We start from the raw sequence: 13,878 nt of genomic DNA on the forward strand, positions 1-13,878 counted from the left end.
CAATCTATGCAGCTTCATTAAATGTAGCTTGAGACCACACATACAATTAGCTAAGTTGTAAACTAATTTGTTAAATTGTAGTCAGATTATTAGTTGATTGAGTGGACTGTAGATATCTATGTTTCTTTCTATGTTATACTTCCACCTCTATGTAAATACTGTCTGATTGTACAGTTGGTTCCAAGTATCTAAAGCTGATCTGGTTCTAGGAGAATCCAGATACAAGAATGAGTTCTCTCTGGCTTGCTACAATCAGCTCTACTGGAATTAGTCACTGTAGAAAAGTTTCTCCCTTAACATTTAAACACTTAAAGATATGTTTAAGTGAGTGACTAAGCTCTCTTTATAGAAAATAACATTATATGTATAATATAGTGTATAAATGTGTATAATATTTATAATTAATGAAATAACAAAATTACTTAGGAGTGGTTGTGTCGGGTAGAAACTACATTAGGGTATAAAAGCACACAAGCATATGTATTGGTTTAGTTCCTTGAGAGATAGGAATAAAATGAGTTGTTCAAGAATTTACCAATCTGTGATAAGTCCCCCTTTTCAATTAAAGTTTATCTTGGAGATTTTGAGATAAGACTTGTGATACTTAAATGAAGAAAATTTGTTTAATTTTTCTTATCTCAATATTTTATCTACTCATTTACCTAAAACAAACTGATAAAACCCCAGAAAAGACATATCTTAGTGCTTGAGTTTTATTACTTTTAAAGCTGTGTAATGCACTTTCTTGTACAATAATTATTTCATTTGAATCCAAATACCACAAAATATAAAATTCTACCAACTTCTAAAGCTATTCCCTGGCATGGGAAAGGTCCTGAACTGACAGGTCAAGACATTTGTTTATTAACACACAGCAGAGGGTAAAATCTGGCAGCTCAAACCCACCGTATCTAATTTTCATTTCCTCCTAATTTAATTTTAGAAGGGTTAATATAATAAGTGTGAGCTGTGTATGAGCCTGTGTTGAACAGTGTGCTAATTTGTATATTCTGTTTTTATTGTAGGATTATTGACACATGGTAATTCCACAACATGTGGCTCTCCGAGCTGCCCTGAAAGGTAAGCTCCCACAAGGGAGGCTTTCCTTATCTGTGCTTCACTTTGCTTAGTTTCTATGGAAACACAGAGAGCCAGCCTTTCCAAGTTATGCCATGAACTCCTTTTACTTGCTTTTATAAATGTTGTAGTTAATTTAGTTAGAGAAGTTACATAAATTAATGCTGAATCTGTGCAACAGAGACAATTCCTGTTTCTCTGGAGAGAATACTTGAGGTAGACTTTTGGTACTCAAATTACATTGGCAGTTCAAAAATACTAATATCTTAAATTGTGAAAAAAGTGTTTGTAATAAAGTACATTTCTTTGCCTGTTTCCCCAATAGTTTTCCAAAACAAGATCACTTTAGCAGCAGAATAAAACATTAAATTCTAAAAATGCTTATGTCCAGAAGGATGTATTTTATATGATAAATCATATACAATAATACAACTCAGTGTTTATAGTGCTTGCATTTTTCTTTGACGAAAAGTATATCTTAAAAAATCAAATTATTTTTAGTTCCTGAAGGAGAAATCAAACCTATAGTTCTATAGGTAACACATCCAAACTAAAGTATATCTGTTATGCCATGGTGTCTAACAGGACTTAAAGAGTCCTTCCTTGTTCTTAGCCTCTGGTAAGTATTAGTAACCTGCTGATTGCAGAATTGCTTGACAAGCCCACTCTCTAGATACGAAATTATATGATTTAAGGTTTTACTTCCACAAAGAAAAAGTTGAATTGTTTACCAACTGTCTTAGAGTTTCTGTTGATGGGAAGAGACACCATGATTAAGGCAATTCTAATAAAGCATTTAATTAGGCTGGCTTATGGTTCAAGGTTTAGCCCACTATTGTCATGGAAGGAAACATGGCAGTATTCAGGTGGACATGGTGTTAGAAAAGCAGCTGAGAGTTCTACATCTTACCCACAGGCAGCAGGAGATACTGAGCCACTCAACCCTAGCCTGAGTTCTTAAAGCCCTCTACCCCCACCAGTGACATACTTCCTTCAAAGGCTACACCTACTCCACAAGGCCACACCTCCTAATAATGCCACTCCCTATGGGCCAAGCATTCAAACACATGAGTCTATGAGGGACATGCCTATTCAAACCACCACAGCAATGTTTAGAAATAAGGGTTTTCATATTAAAGGGCATTTTCTAACTTATCTGAAAAAAAAAATTCAGAATGACTTTGTGCTTTGTGTGCATTCCTGCTCTATATCTCTACATGCCTATCATCTGGGTTTTATTCTTTGTTCTCTATACAATTTTTTATCTAACACCTGCAGTCAGCATTCACATATTGTACAGAATCATAGGTAGATGGTGTATGAATTCTTACCGCACCTTCTAAGTGTCTGTGCTGAAACCAAGATCAGCAGAGTAATTGCTGAATGGACAATTTAGTCATCCGCCAACTAAGGACAAACTCATTGTAGTCTTGTATTCACAGTGCTGCAATTGAATTCTTGCTTCAATACTTGAGTAGATAGCTTCAGTCTCTGATGCCAGTTTTCCCATCCTAAAAAACAAACTGAGGTGGCAATATTGCTCATAGGCGTAATGTCAGCTTGCTTTATTAAGATTGCAGATCGAGGCTATTCAGAACCCAGAGACACGGAAGAAGCTTACATTCACCTCTCTAGACTGGTTTAGATAAATGCAGTTATTTAGTGGTTTCTAGGAAACAGTGGGACTCAGAAGGGCATGGCTTTTTGTTATGACAAGGTTTCTGTTTGGTACGAGTGGAAATGTTCTGAAGTAGATAGTTGTAAACATTACACAACCTTGGAGATATACTAATGGTCAACAAGTTGTTTCTAAATGGTGAGTTTTATGGCAGATGATCATTTCAGTATGGACATGTGGAAATGTGTTTCAGGTAGAGAAGTTTCATTTTCAGCTATCATGATACAGGAGATATATCATAAACTCGGTAGACTCCTTGAAAGCAATGCAGACTAGCTTCCTGAGTGTTCTGACATGACTGTGCTCCAATCCCTTTCATAGAAAAAGGTTAAGAGAGACATGTTGATGGTTCAATTACTTTATCAGATGCTGCTTCTAGCCTCAGTTTCCTAAACTGATTTTGTAAGTTTGGAATGTCAAATACTTGCTGTGATGCCAGGCCTTGTGTAATTGACACTTTTTTATAATTAGTGTTATTTGGTTGTAAATATTAGGCTATAACATTAGCTTCTTGGCAGTTCAGCTGATGCACTGTCGGCTTTTCTCTTACTGGCATCTTGGCCAGAAAGAAAAGAATGATGAGAATTTCTGCTAGCTCTTAATGAATTCAATCAGCCTTCAAGGGACTTTTGATATAGTAGAGAAATATTTAACAAGGAGCAGAATTTGTATTCTCTCTGTGTTTCTCTTCATAGCTGGCAGAACCTTCCCTAGTAGAAGTAACATTACCTGTGCTGAGAGATGCATTAACATACCATGAGAGAAATGTTAGAACTCAGAAAACACATCCCTATGGCCTTGTGTTTCTGTGCTTATGCTACTGAATACATTTCAGGCCACTGCCAATAAGAAAATAACCCATTACCTGATGATGTGCAATTCTCTTGTTTATCTGTGTTATTGGTTATGGTTTTTTTTTTTTTTTTTATTTCAGTAACATTGTAAAGAGCTTTTAAAAACCCCCTTTGTCTTTGGAAATTCAGATAAAAAATCCTAGTTTGATGGCATAAAGTACTATATTCCAATATATATATGATATGCATATTACAATAGTAAAAATAAGGTGTAGAAACTGTTCATAATAATCATGTAAAAATGTCTAGATGGATTTTGTAAATTGGTCCAGTTTCTGCTATATACTTTTTCTTAAGTGTAATGGAAAAGATTATGTTATGTTTCATTGAAAGAATATCAGGAGCAAAGGATCCTTTGTTTTCTCTACAGCAATCTTCAGGAAGTCAATATACTAGAATATCTAATAGACTTGATGGCGCCATGAGAAGTAAAATACCTATTTCTCTGGAGTGTTGAATTTGAAGTTCCTTGGAAGAAATGAAAACATACATGTAAAATTAAAATAATGTGATTATGTTATTAAAAAGCGACAGAATGTAATGATAAACAGAGCTATGGTTTTACAGTGCTATGAACTTACCTGGCACGTAACCAGGTTTTCCAATTACCATGAGTGGACAGCAGCTATCTATCAATATGTGGAATTGATCTGTCTTCATTACTGTGTGATTCGTCACTTCTCAATAATTCTAACTTTTAAAAAGAATTGTTTTTGCTTATGTGTGTGTGTGTCAATGTGTGTGTGTGTGTATGCATACATATGTGTGTGCCGACACATAGGGCAGCAGAAGGTATCAAAACCCTAGAACTGTAATTTCACGCTTTTCCTGAGGCTCGATTCTTTAACTTGGTACTGGGATCTGAATATGGGTCTCCTTCACTGAGAATCATGTGTTCAATTGCTGATCCATCTCCTAGGCCCCAGTTTCTTTCCCACTTGTAATTTATTTGATACTATGATGTTGAATTTCTTTACTTAACTTTACCTCAGTCTGTCATTGATGTTTTATTTTGTTTGCAACATCTGATAATTCATTCCAGCAAGTTTTCTTTTCAGTAGCATGAAGCTGTATCCTTTTGGTCTTTTGTTCTTTTTAAGAGGGGAGTTGCATTTGGTTGTTCTCATTTTAATCCGTGAAAGAAGGGATTGTTCTTTCTTTGATGAGTATTTTTGTTTCTCCATGTGTCTCTGCTTTCCTTTGGAATGACTGAGTATTCTTTAAGCACTGTATTAGTGACTTTTCTGTTACTGTGATAAAGCACAATGTCCAAAAGCAACTTAAATAAAAAGTTTAGTTTGGCTTACAATTTCAGATAGGTGAGATTAATTATAGAAGAGAGGCATGGCTGCATGAAACAGGCTTGGTGGCCACAGCAGGGCACTGAGTGCTCAAAATCTGAACCAGGAACATAAATCAGGGAGAGCAAACAAGAAGAGGGGTCAGTATATAAACAGTCAAATACCTCCGTCTACCACCAGGCCTCCACCCACCTGAGCTGGGTACTTTCTCCAGGAATGCTTTGTAATTTCTCCCAAAGGTTCACCAACATCCACACAGATCCACGATTGGGGAACCAACTGTTCGTATGCCAGAGACTATGAAGGGTATTTCTTACTCAAACCACCAGAAACACTATTTAGATTATTTTGGAATTTTCTCTTTATTTCTAGTTTTGGTAGATGTCTCAGTAAGGTTTTCTTTTGCTGTGATGAAACACATGGCCAAAAACGAGGTGAGGAAGAAAGGATTTATCCTGCTATACTTCTGTACTCTGTTCATTATCCCAGGACGTCAGGGCAGGAATTCAAACAGGGCCAGAACCCAAACGCTGGAGATGATGAAGAGGTCAAGGAGGAATGTTGTGTAGTGGCTTGGTTACCATGACCTGCTCAGCCTGCTTTCTTACAGGCCCAGAACCACCAGCCTAGGGAGGCCACCACCAAAAATGGGCTGGGTCCTCTTCCATTAATCACTAATTAAGAATATGCTCTACAGTCAAATCTTATGAAGGCATTTTCTCAACCGAGTTTCCCTCTTCTCAGATATCCCTAGTTTGTGTCAAAGTGAAATAAACTAGCCAGGACAATAAGCCTCATAAAAATTTCATCTTAATAGAGCCCTATTTAACAGTGTTTACTAATATGACCTAAAAACTGAGCTATACAGCTCCTCAAAGCTCTAAGTTATCATTGAATAAATAGCTTTTTTGTTCAATGTTTTCTTCCAGTTAATGATTGTTATTATAACACAATGTAGTGAATGTTTAAATTACATTCGTTTTCCTATGTATTTATAAGATTATTTTTTTTTTTAGATAAAGAGACGTTTATTAAATGAGCCGAGGGGAGAAGGAAAGTGGGGAGGGGTACCCCAGGGAGAGAGAGAGAGAGAGAGAGGGACAGAGACAGAGGAAGAGAGAGGGACAGTGACAGAGGAAGAGAGAAAGGGGGTAAGAAAAAAAGTATAAGATTATTTTTAATTGCTTGTACTAATCCATTTCCTTTGAGTTCAGGTGTTTTTGTTCAAAATACACATTAATCATTTATTTCCGTGGGTGTATTAAGAGTAAACTTTCTATACTGTTTATAGTTGAATGCAAACCTTACCACTATTTTTGAATAATGTTAAAATATTTTTAGAATTTCTATATGACAGATATTACTTTTTTTCCTCAATACATTGAAGATATTGCTGCATTTTGCCCTAGCCTTTGTTGGTACGGAAAATGAGAAATGTTGTTTGTCCAACATCTGTTGTTCTCCTGTATGACACCTTTTTGTTCTTTTTGCTTTTAACATTTTTTTCTCTGTATGATTGGAGGCCTATTTCTTTTTCTTTTTTAAAAATTTTAAACGTTTATTATAATTTCTTCATATTCCATCTTGGTTGTATCCCCTCACTTGTATCTTTGCATTCCCATGCTCCTCCCTCTTACACCCTGTTTCCCTGCACTAGACCTCTGAGAGAATGGGTCCTCCTCCCTCACCATAGGACACAGGCTATCAGGTCTCATCCTCTGTATGCCCACAGCACCTCCCAAACAAGGAGAGGTGATTGAATCTGGGGCATCAGAGTTGATGTCTGGGGGAGCCCCATTCCTTGACAACCATGAAGAATGAGCTGTCCATTGGCTATATCTAAACAGGGTATTGAGGTTCACTGCATGCATAGTCCTTGATTGGTGTAACAGTTTATGCAGACTTCCTGGGTCCAGATCCACTTGTCTTGATGGTCTCCTTGTGGGACTCTTAAACTTTCTGGGACTTTCTACCTGCCTACTCCCCACCCCCTCCATCCGCCATGCTCAATACTTTGCTCAGAATCTAGCTACAAGTCCCAGCATCTGTTCCCCTACTGGGCGGAGTCTCTCAGAGGACGTCTATGTTGGGCTAATACCCACTTATAACTGAGTATATACCACATGTGTCAATCTGGTCTGGGTCACCTCACTTAGAATGATCATTTCTAGTTCCATCAATTTGCCTGCAAAAATTCAAGAATTTCTTGTTCTTAATGGCTGTGTAGTATGCCATTGTGTAAATATACCACAATTTCTTTATTTGTTCTTTGGTTGAGGCACATCTAGGTTGTTTCCAGATTCTGGCTATTACAAATAAAGCTGCTATGAATGTAGTTGAGCAAATGTCCTTGTTGTATGGTGGAGCATCTTTCCAGTAAATGCACAGGAGTGATATAGCTGGGAAACAAAAAACCCATAATAGCTAAAACAATCCTGTACAATAAAAGTTTTTCCAGATGTATCTCTATCCCAAATCACAAGCTGTACTACAGAGCAACAGTAATAAAAATGGCATGGTATTGATATAGTAATAGGCTGGCTGATCGATGGAATCTAATTGAAGACTCAAAAATAAACCCACACACCTATACACACTTGTTTTTGAAAAGATCTAGTTCTTTTTATGACATATTGAAATATATATGTATGTGTATATATTATATGTATACATATATGTATATATGTGTGTATACATGTATGTATGTACATATATGTGTATGTATATATATGTATGAATGCATATATATATGTACTCTAACTTCAGTCTGAGAACATCTTCACTTTTAATATTGAGAACCTCACACTATTTTTCTGTTGCCATTTTCTGCATATATGATAAGTTATATTTTAATCAATAATCCTGTCATTAATAATACTAATGTATTTTGTAGAATAATTATTTTACATGTTCAATTTGTATAGAAGGTAAGTACTTCAGATCTTCCAATGCCTTAATTATTTCCTCACCAATGTTTCTTCTACTATTGACCAAGCACTACAAGTTTTCTCATAACAACAGTAGAGTTTTTTTAATGTGCCATACTACATACCAAAGCTGATAAATCATATCAGAGAATATCTTTTCACAGTGAGAAAACTTTGGAGATTGGGAATAAATCTAATAGTTTCTTTTTGAAAATCAACTCATGATGTCTTTGGACAAATTCCATTAAGAAACTACAATGTTTTGACTCCAAAGTAGGAGGAGACCTGTGACACTCAGAGGAAGGACAGCAGGTTACCAAGAAGAGACTTGATACCCTATGAACATATACAGGGGGAGGTAATCCCCCTCATTCAAAGTCATAGGGGAGGGGAATAATGGGAAAATGGGAGGGAGGGAAGAATGGGAGGATACAAGGGATGAGATAACCATTGAGATATAAGAAGAATAAATTAATAAAAAATTTAAAAAAAGAAAAGAAAAATAAAGCAATAATTGTTTAAGCACATACCAGAAAATAAAGGAAGGCCATAGCATTTGTGAAATCACTGAACGTTTACACAAAGCTTCCACTTGTCTAAATCATTAAATGAATATTTAAGAATTCTAGTTTTTTAGAATTTCTTTTTGGTTTTCTTCCCATTTCAACCATTATCCATTTAATTATGGATTCATTAATGTCTTTTGTAGCTCTCTATATTTAGTTTCTTGTGAAGTTCAGTAATAATTATTTTTGTGTGTTTATGATGTGTCCATTTATTATATGTCCTTTTATTATGACACATACTCAAAATCACTGCTCAGATGTGATGTCACATCTTGGATGTCACAGTTCTTTTATGATAGTTTCTGCACAGTTTTGTTTTATTTCATCATATAAAACATCTTTTTAAAACTGTCCTTGGGATGAGGGTGTAATTAAGTGTTAGAACACTATCCCAACATGCATGGGGACCTAGGTTTTATACCCAGCACTATAAATAAACGAATGAGTCAAATTAATCTAGTTCTGTTGTCATGTAACTTTCACTGGGAAGATATGAACAACTGTCTGTTTACCCTAGTAGGCAACCAAAGACATACCAACATAATGAATCTACTCAAAGTTAGCTAAGTGAACCAACACAGTTATTAGTATTACCTGCAGGAGCATGGTGGGGGCGCAGTTACAAGAGCACAATTATCTCAGAGGCAGCTCCATCAATTAAAAGACTACCACAATATGTGTGATGATTCAAAAGAGCTGCATGTGCATATCTCTCTAAGTCCCCAGTATGACTCAGCGATAGGCCCTTTTCCCAGCCGCTATTGCTAACCTGGAGACTGGGCATTGTGGATCATGTATGATTTTCTAAACTTCCTAAGTCTTACAAAGTGCATGAGTTGCTTTCCTCCCTTCAGAAGGGAATGTGCGATTTTGGGGCTACGTTTTATTTTTATGTTTGCTGATCTACATCAGGTAAGTTATCCTGCTTTGAAAACTATAAGTTCTGAACATCAAGCTTCTAATGCACTAGAAAAGGTTTTCAAATTGCATTTTTTACTATGCTTTTCTAGCACATCTTTCCTTATAAACTAGTAAAGGAAAAGCAAGAATAATAATTCTTCGTTTCTTTCTGCTTTGATTTCAAGAAGGTTTGGGGCCATATTGTAAAAACTGCTAAACAAAAGCAGGGTACAAATTGTCCATCTGTACCATAAGAAACCATAGCTTGTGCCTTAAATAAATGCATTCTGTTCTCTAAACTAAGCTAGCCTAGATAGGATATTTCAGGAAAGGTCCTACAACCTCATCAACATTTTGATATTGAATATTTTTATTATTTCCCACAGAATTCTTTGGTGATATTACTTTAAAAGATGTGTTATTACACCATTTCCAGTAAAGAAATATCATATTTTATTGAGCCTGGAGTTGAATGAGGTTGGGTTTGCTGTTTGATAGTTTTCAAGAGGTGATAGCAACGTAAAATCAATGTTGATTGTTCTAAGATAGGTTTTCAAATAATCTTATGTTACTGATTTCTACATATAGAAAAACAAAGCAAGATGCATTATACCTTGTCACATGTAAACTAAAATATATCCAGCTTATTAAAATTTCCAAATAATCTTTTACAAACCTTCTAATTCATTTCATGTAAAATGGAGGAATGTATATTTCATTAAATCATGAAATATACACTGCAATTCTTTTTTTAAAGTACACCTTAATTAACATAATCAAAATGATTAAGTTTGTGCTCATTGGTAAAGTGTTAGGCCAGCATTCACAGCCTCCTGAATTTAATCTTCAACACAAAAAGAGTAATAAAATAAATAAATCATAAAATTAATGAAAACCCTCAACATCACAATAACTATTTGAACATTGTGAAGTTATACTCATTGATATAATTAATACTGGGAGGTAGTGACTGTTTTGATCATTAAGTTTTAAGGAAGGACAACAGTCGATGTGCTACCTTGAATAGCAGTAGGGCCCGGAGGCCTCCACCACACAGAGGAACAAAGAAAATTTGAGGGGAGTCTCCCACAGAAAAAGTCCACCAATAGATATCTAATAACAAATAGGCTAAGAACATCCAAACAACTAACTTTGTGCATACTTCCCAGGTTGTACTTATGTATCTAGGAATAATTCTATATAAATGTAACAACAAATAATGTAAATAGGGACCATGAATTTGAAAAAAAAAAAAAAAACAGGGAGGGGTAGTTGGGAGGTTTTGGAGAAAGCGAAGGGAAGAAAGAAATTATCTAATTAGAGTCTATAAAATAAAATAGTGGGAAGGAAAGAAAAAGTTGCATTAAATTTAATGTATTTACCTAGCCATTTGGATAGAGCCGAAGCGAGGAATGGGCCACCTATCCTGACAGCACTAGCATGGCTTTGATTTTACCTGCCTGTAAGGATTGGATGATGTTGCCCAGTGGAAACAGGTAAATGGAAAATGGAATAAGCTCTCAGATGCAGTACTGTTGAACTAAAATATGAACTGAGAACAATGAAGCAAACAACCAGAAGCAAGCTAGAGAAATTTCAGAAGCTTCAGCCTGGGTATTGGTGCAATGAAATTCAACAGCTGCTAACTTTATCTGAAAAGGATGAAATAAGAGTGGGACAAAATGTAACATTTATATAATTCCTGATTGTGTCATGGTTCTTCTTGCTATAGGTAGTTTATTGTATATATGTGGAATAATATAAATGTATATGTGTGTGTATGTGTGTGTGTGTATATATATATGCACTTGCCTCAAAGGTCAAGGACTCAATATTCTCTAGATAAGTGGTCCTGCTTCTTTTACCTTTTCACCTCCCTTTGAAATAAAAGATTAGAGATTAGAGGAATGCTAACTAGATCCTTACTAGGAGAAAGAAAATTTTACAAGGAAGCTGTAATTACAGCTACCTTCAAAGCTTCTGGATGCTGTGTCTCATGCTAAGGCAAGATTAAGTATGCTGGTAATGGCAGAGCATGAGTTGTTTCCAGCAGACTCCTTAAGAGCTTGAAAAAACACAGCTTAAAGAGCTGATGCCTGGACCTAGGTGTTGAGTAATCTTCACCTGTTCTCTGCAGGGAGGAGAATAGTGGGTAAACAAAAACTCCCAGTAAGGACTTGATGGCAGTGAGAGAAAAGGAGCATCGAAGGCTGCACACAGGTAGATCTACTCTTAATAATTTGAACAAAATAGGCAAGCAATTGCTGAAAGCACAGCTTATGAGCCAAAGACGAAGACGTGGCAAGTGTGCTTAAATAAAGATGATGTAGAATGTAATTCTGGGGGTATTTCTTTCTTCAAGACACTTGTAAAACTATCACTCACCAAATACCTACATCCTTCTTAATTCCTCTCCTTTAATTCTGTGTTCATGAAATCCCTAGAAATGAAAAAGCCATCAGTCAATACCTAATTGATGATTACAAATTGAACTTAAACAGGCACTGTATAAATATTTCATTAGCAGAGAAGTAGGATAACAAAAAGAAAACAGCAACAACACAATGACAAGAAAATTCAAAGAAGAAATGAGAACAGACCAAGTAGCACCAGTCTTTGTGTGAAGCATAAAATTTTAATGTTTGAAGCCATTATGTTCTGGATTGTTACCACAAAGCCTAACTCTAACTCCTAAGTAACCTAGTTCTCCAGCATCTAAGATAGCCTGGAATGAAAATGGCCCTGCTTATGCTCTTGATTGCTCCATAGCACAGTAGTACCGTGCTGTAGCAATGATGTCTATGATAAATCCTTTTATTGACTTTTCCTATACTACAAATGATTGCTTAAGATCAAATTGTGCTAATTGCATAACTAGCAAACTGCACAATACAATTCCACTTACGAATATGAGATTGTTTGTTTAATGAGTAAGCTGGAAAGATTAAACTCACAGAGCATTATACATAAAATGTACCCTAGGTTCCATCCCTGCCAAGATTGCCATTACATTGTAGAGGAAACAGGTTTAGAAATGGTTCTTTGTCTCACAGTTCCCAAGAATAGCATAAAAGTCTTGGCACACAGTGTATAGAGAATAAACTTTTTACCTCCACAAAATGTTTTCCTCTTTAGGGAAGAGCAACAGTGACATTTCCAGCACTAAAGGACTAACTAATCTTTATGTGTGCAACAGACATAGAGACCATCTAGTAACATATATAGAAGCAAATTATCTCTCTTGTTTGGGAAGTCTAGAAAAGTTGAGCTCATGAGATCAGAATGAGGAAAGAACAGGAGGTGGCAGAATTGAGGGATGTTGGTCCAAGGGCACATAGTTTAGATGTATGACTTGATTCTTGAGATTTATTGTATAGAAGGTGCCTATAACTGACATAGATAATATTTCCTAATAAGTAACAGATTTAAATCTCTCATCTCTGAGGTTTTTGAAGACCTTATCTAACTATCCTACCTTATCTTTCTATAGAATCATATCTATCTGCCTCAATTAAGAAGTATATTCTTGTGATAAAAGTAGACTAGCAATTGATATGACCATGGTTTGATCAACTAACAATGAACTTGTATAACTTATTTATCCTAAACAGCCTGCAATAGCACTTTCAAAGTATTGCAAATAAACATTGTATTATGATTGAGTTATATGGGTAAAATACCTCATATTAAAGTAGAAATATATTCATAATGTGTGTGAAGAATATTCTTCTTCTTCTTCTTCTTCTTCTTCTTCTTCTTCTTCTTCTTCTTCTTCTTCTTCTTCTTCTTCTTCTTCGGACTGTTTCAAGACAGGGTCTCTCTGCCTGCCTCTGCCTCCTGAGTACTGGGATTAAAGGCCTGTGCCACCATGCTTGGCTTGTGAAAAATAATCTTACATTTTAATTTTATACCACTGTATCTAGAATTAAACTTATTTTGCATCTATATACACAATTCTATACCAGTGAATTAAAAATGACCTTGTGAGTGACAAATGAGGCATTATGTTGAGGAATACATTCACTATTCTACTTTTTGTTCTATATTCCCTATGTATTTTTATATTCCCCCTTCTTTTTTTGAACCCCAATTGATTTACATTCAGAATTTTAGACGCACCAAGATAGGAAAGATGTGTTCTTTAAGGCTGTCAAATACAAATAGCCAAAACACTAAGAATGTAACATTTATATAATTCCTGATTACGTCATGGTTCTTCTTGCTACAGGTAGTTTATTGTATATATGTGGAATAATATAAATGTATATGTAAAAATTAAAAATAAATAAATCCCTCACCTCCCAAACATGTTGTTACTATATTCATACTATATTTGTTTTATTTCATTATTTTATATTAAAGGTGAGATATGTGTTCACATGACACTTTATCCTACAATGCTAAAAATCATTATTTTTCACATTAAAATAGTGCTTTTTAAAAGAAAAGCTGAAACAATCCTTAAGGAATAGTGGCATTTATAAGTTACATGTGCTGAGTGCTATTGGCTTAACAAACACTTTTCTGATTCCTATAATCAGTTCTTCTTTAGCACTTATGGCCAAGCCCAAACAT

General features: G+C 35.4%; 1 protein-coding gene across 1 annotated transcript in view; it reads left to right on the forward strand.

The window, feature by feature from the left end:
• Positions 1-1,024: 1,024 nt before the first annotated feature.
• LOC127197235 (contactin-4) overlaps positions 1,025-13,878 on the forward strand; it is a 746,803-nt gene continuing 733,949 nt past the window's right edge. Inside the window, exon 1 of the mRNA XM_051155008.1 lies at positions 1,025-1,080. The gene's annotated coding sequence lies outside the window, so the exon portion shown is untranslated. The remainder of the gene's footprint in view (positions 1,081-13,878) is intronic.

This window comes from Acomys russatus, chromosome 13 (assembly GCF_903995435.1).
Source record: "Acomys russatus chromosome 13, mAcoRus1.1, whole genome shotgun sequence".
In the NCBI taxonomy this organism is placed as follows: domain Eukaryota; kingdom Metazoa; phylum Chordata; class Mammalia; order Rodentia; family Muridae; genus Acomys; species Acomys russatus.